General features: G+C 42.4%; 1 protein-coding gene across 1 annotated transcript in view; it reads left to right on the top strand.

The window, feature by feature from the left end:
- The window catches only part of LOC148518028 (seizure protein 6-like), a 597,080-nt gene that overhangs the window by 132,173 nt on the left and 449,161 nt on the right, over positions 1 to 15,746 (top strand). The gene's annotated exons all lie outside the window — the stretch shown is intronic.

Genomic DNA, 15,746 nt, shown 5'->3' with positions numbered 1-15,746 from the left:
TCCACAGTTTCTGGTCCCTACTGTATTTGTGGGGATGAGCACCATAAGTATTGCTGATGACATAGAAATTGAGAATGCCAACGTAGAATTGCAATTGAGGATGAGGGGGATATTTCTGTAGCTGACGCTGGCACTAATGAGGATATTGAGGATGAGGATGTTGTTTGTGTGTCAGGCACTGGTGGAAGCAGCTCTTGGCCATGATAAGAAAAAGGACATTGTCATGCCTGGGCATAAGACCAACAAATCCACCTCTTATGTCTGGAATTATTTTTACCCAAATCCTGCAACATTTGTCAAGTCATTTTTAGCCATTGTGGAACCACAGTAAGTAGAGGTAACAACAAGCAGTCCAGCATCAGCTAGCTCCCTTCTCTCTACTAGATCCCAGCATCTGCAATCTCCACCGCCAACACCTTCATCCTCAATATCCTCAGTAATGATCAGAGGTAGTCTGGCATCCAATTTGCTAGGTGACTCATTCCCTTTCCAGGACTCCTCAGAAAAATTCTTGAGCGCTAGGCCTGCTGCTGCTGCTGGGGGTGGCTCTTCATCCCAGAAGTGGACCAAGAAGAAGGGTGGGTGGCAGGGCCCAAGCACAATTCCATCTTGCACTACCTTTCATTTCTGCCACTGATGTGTGGCAATGTTTCATAAATGTGCTTTAAACTGTGGTGTCTGTGCCGCTGCTCTGTCGCTTAGTAACCAGCCAGCTAACTGCAGCCTTTGGCCAATAATGGTGAAAACAATATTTAAGCTGTGAGGTGGTCTAAATTGACTTTAAATGACTGGAAATTAATGTTTTAGCTTTTTTGGCAATTTTTGTAAAAAATCCAAATCCAAATCTAAATCCAAAACCAGTCACAGCAGGTTTGGTAAATCCAAATCCAAAACCAAAGCCAGACGACGAATCAGAGCCAAATCCAAATCCAGCAAAAATGGTCCGGCGCAACATCCCTAGTAATAAGTTGAACATTTGTGCTCCTTCTTATTCTTTTTTAACTTACAGGTCCTAGAAATTTAATTTGTTTATTACACAATTTTATTTAATTCTATTACAATTTTATTTGTATGTTTTCCTAACGAGAACCATTAAATAATAAAACACGATTTTCTTTACATCATTGTTTGGTTCCCAAATATGTAATTTTTTAAGGTTTCGAAAAATATTCTACTATTGTTCACTATAGTATATGGTCCCATTTGGATTAATTTGGAATAAAATGCTTTTGTCCATCTTTTCTTTCAAACTGTTCCTCTTTACAGTATTTGTTCTAATGTATTGATCATTATAGAGAAGTGTCTCATTCAGCTCGTAGATGTGTAACTTAAACTTCTGTAAGTTTGTATCTTTGAAGTTATGTGTTTAGCGTTTTACAATATGTGAAGCTGTATATAATAAGCTGTGTTTTTTTATACGTTGTATACAAATTGTTACTTCTCTCTAAGTGCTCCTGTTATATATCAAATATTAAGTGATTGAAGAGTATGCAAATGGGTCACAAACTCCTCCTAAAGTAGATTTTCTATGTATGTATGAAGATGCATATACAAATAAAGTGTATAATTCAGCTACGTGAGCTTTGTACTAAATATTACTAAATATTATATGTACTGTACACAGCACAGTCACTTGTTGGAGAGGTAATTGCCATATGGTACAAGAAAGTGTCAGACAAGAGAATTGCACATCCAGCATGGATTGTACACTTACATTAAGAACCAATTCACATCTTCACATGATGTCTCTTACGAAGTACAGGGTTTAAGCTAAGTCTTATATAATCCAGTAAAAATATCACCGTCTACCCCTCACTGACAAGCAGAGCACAAGAGCAGAGAAGTAACAGACAGTTCTGCTCCTTATCTGCAAGAAGAGCTGCAGGAAATTGTATCATTAGAAATGTATTTATGAGGTTTTATGGAGCATCCGGAGGTGAGAGATGGCAGCAAATAATCATGGGAGTTATTTACTTGTTGCTTACCAAAGTTTAAAGAGAAATGGGAGGAAAGGACCTGAGAATGATTCTTTTACTGAACATTCTTAGGATGTATAGATGGGGTACGGGGACTGAGGTTGTACATCTTGAACATATATAGCAACCATTGATTGTACAACTTGTAGCTCTCCAGTTATTGTGTTCTAGCATATACAGAGCCAATTAAATGCAATGTGGTAGAGAGTCCTGTTTCCTTTTTGTAAACAAGAACTTTCAATTAGTTTGTTTTAAAGATACATAAATCGTTGGGATGGGAGGAGGCAGAATAGCACTGTGATATACTGTAGAACTGTAAAAATTTACTGTTATTCCTAATGCACTCCCAATCCCCTGTGTCCAGGATCTCCCCTGCTCACTCCGCATGTCTAGATTCATGATGTTCCTTTTGGCTGTAATGTAACAAGAGGAAACTATAAATGCAGTAGGGCAAGGGCCGGACTGTCCATCTGGCACTTCTGGCAAATGCCAGAAGGGCCGATGGCCAGATGGGCCGCTCCGGCGTCAAACCCCAGGCGAGCAACTCCGCCTCCTGGCGCTCTGCTCGGCCTGGGATACTGAAAGACGGGGACTTGACATGAGGCTAGGCCCCCGTGACTCACGACACGCCCCCCGTGAGGCAAGACCAGACCCCTTTTGATGTTAGGCCATGCCCCCTTGTGCACAGGGGGACTGCCAGGGCTGCTTAGCAGCCCCAATTCATCCCTGAGTAGGGCCGTCCCACTTGGAATCAGGTTTCCCCTCCAGAGATACCCTGTACATGTTGGATCGATTTTTCCTTATACCCAGGAAGTTCATGATTTATTCAAGAAGGGGATTAAAATTATGGCAACTCTTGAGACCCTAGTAGTTATATATAAGCCAGACCCTTTAACCCATACTGAGATGCAATTAGGATGCCTTACACGGCACCCAGCAGCCAAAATCAGTGCTGCAGCACCGCCGGAGCGTCCTTTAGACGCTCCAGATAGACACCCTGCAGTCTGTACAGTCGATTGGAGCGTCCTCAGAAAGCTCTGGTCAGAGCTGCACTTCCCGTTGCTGCCTGCCCCCTCACCTGCTGAGCCAGGGAATGCCACATATGAAATGCTGAAGTCTACTGCTACATAGTTTTATAATGTCAGAGCATAAAAGAGCTGACAGGGCATCTAACTTACTGTGCTAAAGCCAAAGAAGCACTTGAGTTTAAGTTTTGCAATTCTTTCCCTTCCCCAGTAAACCAATTACATTGCTTCTCCAATTAGCATTGGGAAATATTTCCACCTTTAAAACAATTAAATTGCCTGAATATACAATCTTCAAAGTTAATGCTTAATTGTTCCTTATTAGTCACAAACACTGGCAATTAAAATTTCCAGAGAAGCCTCCAGTAAACCCTAAGCTTAAGTGAATCCCCGTAGTAGGACACTAGAAAATTATGGGTAAAGTGACATTATTACCTTCAGGCGTTTAAAAACCTTGGTGAACATATTATATTCCTAGATTATTGTGAAATACAGAAGACAGTTTGTGAATGTCCTCAAATATATTATTCCCTTCCCTATACCTGGTCTTCACACCTGGAGTTTCTGGAGGCACCTCCAGACCCTGGCACTGGCCTCAAGAGATTTGCTTACGACTACAACACATATAATTGCAAGTGACACACTTTCTTTGTAGGTACATTGTAACACAAGTAGACTTTCTGCTGAGCTATTAAAAATTCATACCATAAAAATAAACAAAACTATACTTTCATTTGAAACACAATTACATGATTCAAGCTTGTATTCCTCAATTATAGCTTTGAATTTTTTATATTTTGCATATAAAAAAAATAAAAATGTAATGGAAAAGTAGATAAAAGAAAGCACAGAAAGTAATGCTGCTAGTAATTTGCAATACCTAGCCAATGAACCTAAATCATTATAGGGCAGGGAATGTAAGTTATTTCCCACGCATTAGCTCTTTAATCCTTTTATGTATATAAAATAATAAAAATCTATTTTTGTTAGTGCGGTGTCCTCTGTTCTCTGCATTGGGTGGTATTCTCATTATAAAGCACTGTGTATGCCCGTTTTTGGCACAGACACTGAGTACTTCCTTTTCTTGGCATTTGCTGCACTCGTTTGAGAATGTGATATATTTTAATAGGACAGCAAGAGACTTCTTGGAGTAACTATATGGAAGTTCTAGGGTATGGCAATGTCTTCTTCATGGTTAATGCAGTAGCACAGATGGATAGCAGCATATGTTACATAGGCACGATTTTATATTGTGTTGTCAGTGGCAAGTATTGAGTCAATGCCTATCTTTTATGGGAAAATGGGAAACGCCTGTTTAATATTTACACTATCATTGTTAAAGCATGTTAACATCTGGCACCAGTATGGAGTATGATAATTATAAACGTGGAAATAGTGGACTGATTCATATTGATGCTGATCCAAACACCATCTTCTTTCTGCAATCCTTTAATCCTTTCAGTCCCAGAAGGAAGAGGAGGTAGACTGTGCCAAGCTGTTCTATTCCACTCACAAATTCTTAATATGTGTATACAGCTTTATATGTTAACATATCCCCAAGGATGGGTTCAGACCAGGCATGCAGGTATTTTTCTGTTCTAACCATGGCAACCTATAAGCTGGTATTATACACCTCTCTGTTCTTCTTTAGCAAGGACAAGCACAGAGGTATGTACTGTACATTCCAGGCACCTGGAATTCCTCCCTCAGACAAGACATGCTAAATACTCACCCCAGGCACTTTGCAAGACTTTGTGATTTAAAAACTTTTCCAGGGCAATATATCTAAACAAGATTTCTGAAAATTGTTTTGATGAAATAGAACTGGCGTGATGATCTGAAACTTTTAGTTACAAATGTATCGAAACTCATTCTTGATTCAGCCAACATGGTTTGTATTTTGTGACTGCTAAGCTGTTAACACAAATATAAAGTTCGAATAAAGTTCATGTTTGCAAGTAAGTTAATAGATGCCAAATTACAGTATAAAATGTTGCCTTTTCTACCTTTTCAAGATTTAAAAGTCAACATTTTATAGTCATTTTCAACATTCTTTTATTTTCTTATTTGAACTGCGGACGTTACTGTGCTTTAGTCTAAATTTACTGTTTGCTAGAAAAACATAATAACACTGTTTCACAAAGCTTAAATTGCTGTGACCTGACATTTGCAATTCCAAAGTGATCAGCATTCTCTCCATTGCTTCCCTCCATCGGCAGGTACTTTGGAGCACAAATTTTCCCTATCTCTGGGAATTGCGGTATTACTTGTGTACTGGGATTATATAGATGGTCTATTTTCTCCACTTTACCGACACTCCTAAAACAGTGTCTGAAGTATCAGCCGTCATTTGTCACCAGTACAATTCCTCTGACGCTTCAGGGAGCGGATATAGATGACGTGTGACATGTGTCAGTGATTAAATGGCTGTTCTGCTGAAGGAGAATCACAAAACATACAAGGTCAAACACATTGCCAAAAGCTCCTACTTGAATATTAACAGTGATTTCCACACCCTGGCAGGACAAGGCCCCAGAGAGACTCTCTGCACTTTACACTCTTTGTTTATTTGCCTTTTGTCATTTTGGTTTGTTTTTCCCCTTTTTTGTCTCACTTTTAGCTTATACTACAAAGGTAATTTCTGCAATACCTTTTGAAGGGCACTCCACAAAGTGCTGGGGATAATTTTTTTAAATATTCGTATGCATTATAGAATGCAGAAGATGAACAAACCGTTCTATGTAAAATCTACTGTAACCTTCAACTAGTTTGCTGATTTTAATGTTTAATGCTGTAATATTTGTAGAAGATAGAAGACAATGTGAATACAGGGCCTGATTCAGCAGAGCATGTAGTATATTATTTTATGCAGATTCCCAATTGTTCAGGAATCTGTGCATGCGCCGGATCCATACTGCGCATGTGCAGTACGGGTCTGCGATGTTGCTCGCAGTTTGATAGCATGATGTCAGTGATTGACAGTCTGCTGTTGTTTCGGGGATGGGAGGGGGCGGCGACAGGCTTCATATCTGCGTGTTGCCGCTGTAGTGGGGGAGTGACGAGACCAGGATCTCCATTGGCTAACGGACATTTCCTGGCCTCTCTTTAACATCCCTCATGGGTCACTTAGACAGCCAATGGCCTTGCAGATGATTTGATGTTGCGTTCTATAACAGTAATGCATGCAGGAAACTTGATGTCTCCCGCTGTATTACCACATTAGTGCTATTGCAGCTGCTATCATGTAAGCAGCTGTGATAGCTTCTGCATCCTCTACTACATCAGGCCCACAGTTGCTTATTCCATCTACTGTAGAGTACTATCCTATTATGGTCATGTGTATTGTATATCAGGTTGCAACCTCTAGATGTGTACTAATATGTGGTTTGCAATGACCCATTGGGTGGAAAGCTGTGCCATGTAATACTGCTTATTGCTGGACTTTGCAAAGATTTGAGGTTGGCCATATAAATCCAATTTGCAACCTCAGTTTTGGCGAGTTTCTCTGTAGCCGTATAGTGTTCCATTGGATTAAGGCCTTTAACCTTTTGGAAGCAGTGGTCAGCAATGAATGGCTATTACAGCATCAGAACCAATTAGTAACAGTGATTCACCAATGTGATTATTGTGGTTAGTTATGCTTCATAAAAATAATTAAAGGTTAATTAATGAGAGTGATTTGAGCATAAATTGTTATTGTTGTGCTGCTTAGGTGTACAGCATATGCTGAATTTGCTAAATTACTATCGCTATTATCCTTTATTTAAAAAACGCCACAAAAATCTGTACAGTGAGGAAGTAGAGTATATAGCAAAAATGTAGAGGACCAACAGGAAAAGGATTTGACATATAAGAAGCATAATATTGGGCATAGGACATAATATTCAGGGTATACAACAAGAGTAATAAAGAAAACATGTAGGATAAATGTACAGGTGGAGAAGATGGGAGCAGACAAGAAGACGGGGAAAGAGAGCTCTGCTCACAGGATCTTACAGTCTAATGGGCAGGAACGAGGCTGAGATAATACCGGTTGACATTAGGCGAGAATGTGTGCAAATGAGAGATTGGGCCAATGAGGTTGGACCTAAGAGGAAGACTGGTAGGCTATATGCACACAATTTAAACAAAATAGATTATAAAGTGTTCTACGAGTGTTCGAGTGTATATACAAGATATATATAGATGGCATACAAAAATATATTTTAGTAAATGAACATGATAGAAGGAACAAAAAAATTAAGGATAAGCAATGATCCACCACGTAAAGCAAATAAATATGTTCTAGTTAACAGAGTCCTGAATTAGTAAATTGTCTGCTCTCCAGCTTTGTCATGGTTGCATCGCTAGTGAATATAGAAAGTATCTAAGTACAATAATTGTGCGCTGTAAAAACAATATATTTGATGAAGTTGGAGGGATGTAGTTATCAGACCGGCAGACGGCATGCTGTCGTTCTGAATCCTGACCAACCTGAACAAGATAAGTCCGGGGCACCCTTAGCTGTTAGCTGCGGGGGGGTGGGGTGAGTGTTTTAGGTTTAGGCAGTGTAGCGGGGATTAGGGTTAGGCTTTAGCAGGGCCGAAACTAGGATTTTTGTCACCCGGGGCAAGACAGTAATTTGTCCCCCCTCCGATGGTACTTCACCCATAGTAATGCTCCCTGCAGCAGTGCCCCTATAGTAATGCCCCCTTCAGCAGTGCACCTATAGTAATAGCCCCTTAGGTAATGCCCCTGTATTAGTGCCCATATAGTAATGCCCCTGTAGTAGTTCCCATATGGTAATGCCCCCATAGTAATGTCCTTGTAGTAGTGCCCATATGGTAATGTCACCATAGTAATGCCCCTATAGTAGTGCCCATATAGTAATGCCCCCATAGTAATGCCCCTGTAGTAGTGCCCATATGGTAATGACCCCATAGTAATGCCCCTGTAGTAGTGTCCATATAGTAATGCCCCCATAGTAATGCCCCTGTAGTAGTGCCCATATGGTGATGCCCCCATTGTAATGCCCCTTTAGTAGTGCCCATATGGTAATGCCCCCATAGTAATGCCCCTTTAGTAGTGCCCATATGGTAATGCCCCCATAGTAATGCCTCTGTAGTGCCGCTTATACAAAAAAAACAATACTTACCTTAAACCCCGCTCCTACATCCACCACCATCTGGTCCACCTGGCTGCTCCTCGGAACTATAGGAGAGATGTCATGACTACTCTCCCATAGTGCCTGTGGTAAGAGCCAGAAGCTGGAGTTCAGGAGAGAACTCCAGCCTCCGGCTACCGCGGCGCTGCAAAGAAGGGCATCCGGCTTGGAGCACCCTGCGGTGCCGGGCTGGAAGACCCTGGCAGTGGGTGAAGTACCTCCAGCGCCCACTAGTTGCGGCCTTGGATTTGAGGGGGTTAGGATTAGGCACCCCTAGGGGGGAGGGATGGGTTAGGCAGCGCCGTATCTGGATGGCAGTGCACCCTCTGCAGCACTGCCGCCCCTCTCGCTCCCTCTCCACCCCCCGCCCTCCCCTGAGCACTTACCTTTCCTTCCAGGGGGTGGATGGCGGGACCCTGTGCCGACGTTCTTCGTGCGACGCACACCACTGCCGGAGGTCTCTTCCTGCAGACCTCCGGCGCCGGGAAGTATGCGGAGACACCGGCCGCACCACCTTCCCTACGGCCCTGGGCTTAGGCACCAGTGGGGGGGTTAGGTTTAGGCACTAAGGGGGGAGGGTTAGGTTTAGGCATGAAGGGGGGAGACTTAGGTTTAGGCACTAACGGGGAGGGTTAGGGTTAGGGTGTGGGGTGGGGAGGGTTAGGATAGGTGGGTTAGAGTTAGGGGGAGAAGGGGGAAGGGTAAGTATACTTACCCGACCCCTGTTGGGATACCAACTATCGGGATGCCACTATCGGTATTTTGACAGGAGGCATCCCAACAGCCGGCATTAGATACCAAGTCTGAAGTTGGATTCTTCTTTGGATTTACATTTTTAATAGAAGCTTATTTTAACTCTTCTTAGTTTCTGGTCCTCTGCATTAGATTTGCTGTTTCCATCCAGGGCCGGATCTACCATTAGGCAGCTTTAGGCAGCTGCCTAGGGCGCCGAGACATGGGCGCGGCCTTGAGTCTGCCTATCATAAAATGAAGTATGTCTCTCAGTTTTATTTAATGTTTGTACCTAGTGCCTGTTTATTTATTATTAGTTCTACAGATGTGTAAAATGTTATCGTTTTATACTGGATACTAAGTATAATAACCAGACCACTTGAGAAACAGCATTACATAAAGCTCTGTATATAGTTACCTTTCTCCATTATTGTCCTTGCAGCTGCTATACAGTTGGGTTCCCACTGATGATGCTGTTGTACTGTGATTTGCTTTTATTCCTGACCCTTTAGATTGTCAAAGATAATTATTCCATGTTTGCAGCATTTATGCTTCGAAACAAATCTCGGAAAATCAAAGAGCATAAAGGCAGCAAAAGAATAACCTACAAAATAACACAGGTGTCTACATGTAAAATAGCAGTGGTTTAATAGCAAAAAACATAATACAGGTGTTTGCAATTTTAATAGTAAGAGTATAATAGCTATAGTATAGTGGTCATGGTTAAGTATAGAGGAAAACTTATCAAAAATAGTATATTGTTGCCTCTCTAAGCTATTTAAGTGCCAGTTACTATACTACTTCATTACAAGGTGAACTATGCAAGCTTTGTAACCGCAGAGAACCACTTTAATAATGGACATTCTAGTAATGGAGACTAATATTGCTTCTTTTTCAGCCCTAGTTACACAAGACACTCCTCATTATGAACAGGAAATCAAGTTGGCCATAGTATTCCTATTAGTTCCTTAAGACATGAATATTAATATTAAACTTATCAGTAACTTTTCTAATAGACAAACAATGGGCTGGGGCAAATCAATGATATTATTGATCCAGGTGAACACCATTGATCCCCCTCAGGTATGCAGTCAGACAGTGAAATCCCGGCATGGGACTAATGATAGGCGTCTAAATACCAACGCCTATCACTAGCCCCACGCCGAAATCCCGATGCCCGGCATACCGAACGTAGGTAAGCCGATAGCCGCGCGGTGGGGGGTGTTAGGTTTACGGTCTGCTGGGGGAACTTAGGGTTAGGCACCCCCCCTGGAGGGTCAGATTTAGGCTAGTGGAAGGGAGGGTTAGGGTAAGGCAACCCGGGGGGGAGATTAAGGTTAGGTACCCCCTCTGGGAGGGTTAGGTTTAGGGTGCGGGGAGGGGGGTTAGGTTTAGGCACCCCTGGGGGGGAGGGGAGGGTTAGGCACTAGGGGGTGAAGTTAGGGTTAGGCACCCCTAAGGGAGGGTTAGGGGGGGAGAGGGTTATGGATAGCCTACTTACCTCCCCTGTCGGGATCTTTTCAGTTGCTGGCCTTCCAGTGTCTATATTTCAGCTGCCGGGCTGACGTTCGGCTGTATAACATACCGATTCCCATCCTCATGTACTGTAAAGGTGGACCTGTATTAAAGCAAGTAACAATACATTTATATACAGACAATATACTATACTACAGCTTTCAACCTAGCCCTCACATAGCGCCACTATTAGCAACATTCCTGTATCTGAAAAGGTCACATGCTTTATTAATAGAGCAAATATTAGTCCTAAAGTCCTGAAATACATAAAAAGTGGAAGAAACATTCAGTGTTAGCTTGCTCTTGTATGTCTTGTATTGCTCTCTGGAAACTGCACTGTACTCACAATTATAATCTACTTCTAGAACCTGATTCACATTGCGTGTATAGAAATAAATATGTATATATATATATAGAGAGAGAGAGAGAGAGAGAGAGAGAGAGGGCCTGCCAATAGATCTCTAACCTGGCCAACGAATGTCCTAAAGCATAGTTACATTCCAGTTGTAGCTATATGCCAATTGTTTTGTACCAAAGTAAACTTTTTTTTGGAAGGTAAAGTCATGTGACCTAGGTCATCCGCCTGGAAGAGGGAGTTATTTTACCTACTCACTCCCACACTCATCCCCTATACAGGAATTTAGGTCTTTCCCATGAGCTGTTGTGCACATTGTTCATTGTAGAACAGAGTTACAAAGGTTTTCTCTAACAACTGTGGTGTGAGTGCTTTAGTTTAAATCCAAGCCTCTTTCCATGCCTCAAAGTGATGTGGACATTGCTCACAGTCTCCGATGTACTATCTACAATCATTTCTCACTCTGAACAATTTTGGCATAACCAGTAAAAGTTTGTAACATGTAAGAAAACAACAGGATAGAGAGAGAGCTGTGTATACTGCGTGTGAACAATGCCCATCTTGCATACCTTTTCCACACTTTTGTTAAACATATTCTGGCTGAGCTGTGTTGTCTTGCTATAATAATACATATTCCCTCAATAATGACCCAACATGACTCAGCTAATGCTTCTCAGTCTTTCAGCTCTTTCTTTGCAAGTCACTAGAACAATAAACCTAGTTCTACATCTCCTGGAGGTCTTTACAATGGTAATAAAATAGCACAGAACAAAGGAGTAAGAAAGGGATACGACAGGTCCAATAAAATAGCTAAGTAAAATCATAAAACACTAAGTAACAAGTGAAACTTTAACAAAACATAAAACAGGATTAAAGGTTACATGCTGTCCGGCAAATCAAAAAGAATAAAACACATAGCCATGGGCACAGGAACATGGTGTGGCACTCGGCACTGCAGAAAGTCACAGTCACTTCTTCATTGTGTGTTTTAAGCCTTTTAGCATTTTACATGAAGAACAGTGATGCGCAGTAACTTACTAGACCAGTCTGTGCCCCACTACAATGTCATTCTCAAATTAATGCAGGATAACACAGACAGAATATGATGGTGCAGGATATCACAGCAAAGTGTATGGTTTCACAGAAAAAAATTACAGCACATACTGTAGGGGGCAGGGCCAGCTCTAGGGGTGTTCGACCAGTGCGGACGCACAGGGGCGCCATCCATAGAGGGCGCACCCCTCCCCAAAATCCCAATTTCAGCGGGGCAGTCCTGTTCCACCCGTGGGCCGAAGTGGCCCGCGTGTGGTGAAATCGGGAGGTTGGGGACCCCCGGAGTGTGAATGGATGCCGCACGAATGCGCGCGTCATTCATTCACTGACAGGAGAGGGCTGGGGGAAGCCCAGCCAGTGACAGAGGGCGGGGCTTTACCCCCAGCCTGACGTTAATTGGAGGCATGCCATGCAGGCACGCCTCCAAATAACGTTACTTAGGAGGCGTGGCCTATGGTAATGATGCCACGCCCCCAATTTCGGTCTGATTCTAGGTCGCTGTTTACCGGGCCGGCACATTGTGCTCAGACCCCTGGAGCCGGCCCTGGTAGGGGGAGGAGGGAGATTCACGCTACTGTAGATGGGGTTATCCATAGATGTGCAAGTAAAAACAAGCTATGTTTTTCTATCATAATAACCTCATATACAGTATGCACGGCCGCACATTGCGACAGGTTTTGACAGAAGCTTAAGCTTAATTGAGTAGCAAGGTAGTGTAGTGGTTAGCATTACTGACTCACAGCATTGAGGCCATGAGCACACAAAGGCCCAATCTGTCTGGAGTTTTCTATGTTCTCCATGAGTGTGCATGGGTTTCCTCCCACAATCCAATTCATACTGGTAGTTTAATTGTCTTGTAACATTTTTTTTATTTACTCTAGTGTGTACAGTGGTGGCCAAAATTGCAGACACTTTTTGAAATTTTAATGTTTTTCAACTTCGAATACTTATAAAAACTGTTACCCTTCATGCAGTGCAATGATTTATATATCAAATGAATGGAAATTTAATGCTGAATTCAACACAATAAACAGAGGTCAAATATTTGCAGTACAAGAGAAGTTATGCATTGAAAACAACACTTATGGTGAAAATCCCTGTGAACTTATGATGTTACTGTCCTATCAGTATTTTGTTGGGTATCCTTTATTTTTCAAGACAGCAGCACAGCGACGTGGCATTGAGCCAACCAATGTTTGGAGCGCTTCCTTCTTTATTATGTGGTGCCCTGAGGAAATTATAGCCTCAATTAATTGTCTTTTATTGGATGGATGCCTCAGATGTACCAGTTTTTTCAAACGGAACCACAAATGTTCTATGGGGTTCAGGTCTGGTCTGTTTCCTGGCCATCTCAGCACCTGTATGTCATTCTCCGTGAACCACTGTTGGCATATCCATGCAGTGTGGCAGGGAGCTGAATCCTGCTGGAAAAAAAATGGGGCAATATCTGGCAAAAGATCCCTGATAGAAGGTAGAAGTTTTGGTTGTAGGATGGTGTCAATGTACTTTCTGCTGTTCAGTGTGCCATCTATGACATAAAGGCGGCCTACAGCATCTGCTGTCATACATGCCCAGATCATAACACTTGTAGGATTCTTTGTTGTCGCTTGAATGCAATCTGGATGTACCTCTTCCCCGATGTCACATCCCACATTTTTTTCCCCATCACTACCAAATATCGATATCTTAGTTTTGTCACTCCATATCACTTGTTTCCACTGACCTTCTGTCCATGCAATGTGTTCTTTTGCCCACTGTATTCGTTTCTGCCGCTGCTTTTTATTCAGCAATGGCTTTTTTCGGGAAATTCTACCTTTTAGGCCAACCTCTGTTAGTCTTCTCCATACCGTTCTTGCACTGACAACAACACCAATTGCACTCAGTTTACTGCTAATGGCCACAGATGACATCCATCTGTCCCTGACGCAAATTCGTTTTATTCTCCTATCATCAACAGCTGTTGTGCACTTTTTCCGTCCTTTTCCTTCTTTGTTTTGTATAGATTGTGTTTCCTGATAGCGTAAACAAAACTTTCGTACTCCTGATGTTGTCACATTCCCACCAACTTCTCCCGCAATTGCTGCATACAAAAGACCATTTTCACGTAACACCACAATCCTGGATCCCTTCCTGGGTGACCAGTCACCACTTTGCCTGGACGACATTATTGTATTTTTTTTTACACCGTCGATAGCACTAAACAATACACACAAACATCCAGCCATAATTGCACTTCAGTAACCAACTTTATTCTGCAAAATGAAACAGCCAAACTGACCTTTCCCACCTCTGAACATGACCTTGCACCTGCTCATAAACGACAGCTGATTGGTCCTCAGAACGACGATTCTGATTGGCTGGTAGTAGCAGTTACTACAATCCGCTTCTTGAATCTCACACATCTGTGCTTCTTTGTCTGACTGAAAGTAGCATAACTTCCCTTGTAATGCAAATATTTGACCTCTGTTTATTGTGTTGAATTCAGCATTAAATTTCCTTTCATTTGATATATGAATCATTGCCCTGTGTGAAGTGAAACCGTTTTTATAAGCATTCAAAGTCAAAAAACATTCACATTTCAAAATGTGTCCGCAATTTTGGCCACCAGTGTATGTGTGTGTATGTGGCTGGGAGTATAGGTTGTAAGCTCCATTGGGCAGGGACTGATGTGAATGACTGACTATTATCTATATAGTTATGTGTATTATGTGTGTGATATAAATTATAAATATTAATATATAAATAATAATTGAATCTAACACTTATCCCTCTGACTGATCCCTCTATGTCAGCCACATTGACGTAACAAGGAGATCCGCTTATGAGCTTTATACCTAAATTGGTCATTTGACATGTTTGACCCTGAGTTATCTCTGCATTGTATATTATTGCCTATAAAATGTGTTTGCTACTGTATGTCTTTCTGCATAAACCTTTATTCAGTTGTTTAAATGGTTACAAAAATGTTTGTTTTGAAGGTTAACAGACCCCAATGACATCAAAGTAATCAAAACATATGTCACCAAATGTAATACTGATCATGTCACTATTTGCTTGATTAATAAACATCCTTCCTTTCTCCACACCGGACATTCCTCATGCTGACAGTAAGAGACTGGTAGAAAATACGGTAGCAAACTTTAAAAAGCGAACATTTTGGAACTAGAAAATTATAGACCTGAGGGCCTGATTCAGAGCCGGACGCTCTTTAAGAGCACTCGCTCTGAATCAGGGCGTTTTTTTTCTTTTGTAGCGGCCTCCTGGCTGCTCGCTAAGCTGTGGGTGATCACCCACAGCTTTTGCGAGCGGACAGTTGATGGTCGCGACCATCGGGGGCTTGTGACGAGACCCTTGTGGTAGGGTCTCGTCCGTCGCAAGCCCCAGAGAGCTTCCTGCTCTAACAGCAGGCATTCCTTCTGGAACGCCTCCGTTTGTGTAGCCACCCCCCTCCCCGTCTACAAAACGGGGCGAGTTGTCGATCAACATCGACAGCCGCCCCTTTTGTAGTGATTCCCGGAGCGAGAGAATTTCTCTCTCGCTCCGGGGCTTGCACATGCATGCGGGGTGCGCCACGTGTGCCGAGTACCCCACCATTGACCCACTTGCGAGCGCTATGCGCTCGCGAGCGAGTCTGAATCAGGTCCTGTGTTCTAGACTTTTGTGGTGGGTAAATTATTGGAAGTCAGAGGATTCAGAATTAATATTGCATCCAGGAACCGAGAAGCTAGAGTAGTAAATGCTATCATCAGCAATTGATGGCAGGGCGGCTGGGGTGCTAGATTTGAGAGACTCCCTATAAGAAAATGCCAGAACCTCAGATCGCTAAAGGTGTAAGGCAGGCATGTCAAACTCGCGGCCGAACCGTGTGGGCCCAAATACATATATTATGTGGCCCAGTCACCCCTGCTGCGATCGAACTCAGCTCCGATCGTGGCAGGGGTGACTGG

Source organism: Taudactylus pleione, unplaced genomic scaffold, assembly GCF_031769625.1.
Source record: "Taudactylus pleione unplaced genomic scaffold, aTauple2 ptg000203l, whole genome shotgun sequence".
Lineage (NCBI taxonomy): Eukaryota > Metazoa > Chordata > Amphibia > Anura > Myobatrachidae > Taudactylus > Taudactylus pleione.
Note: the sequence above shows the minus strand (reverse complement) of the source record. Positions and strands in the feature narration are given on the sequence as shown.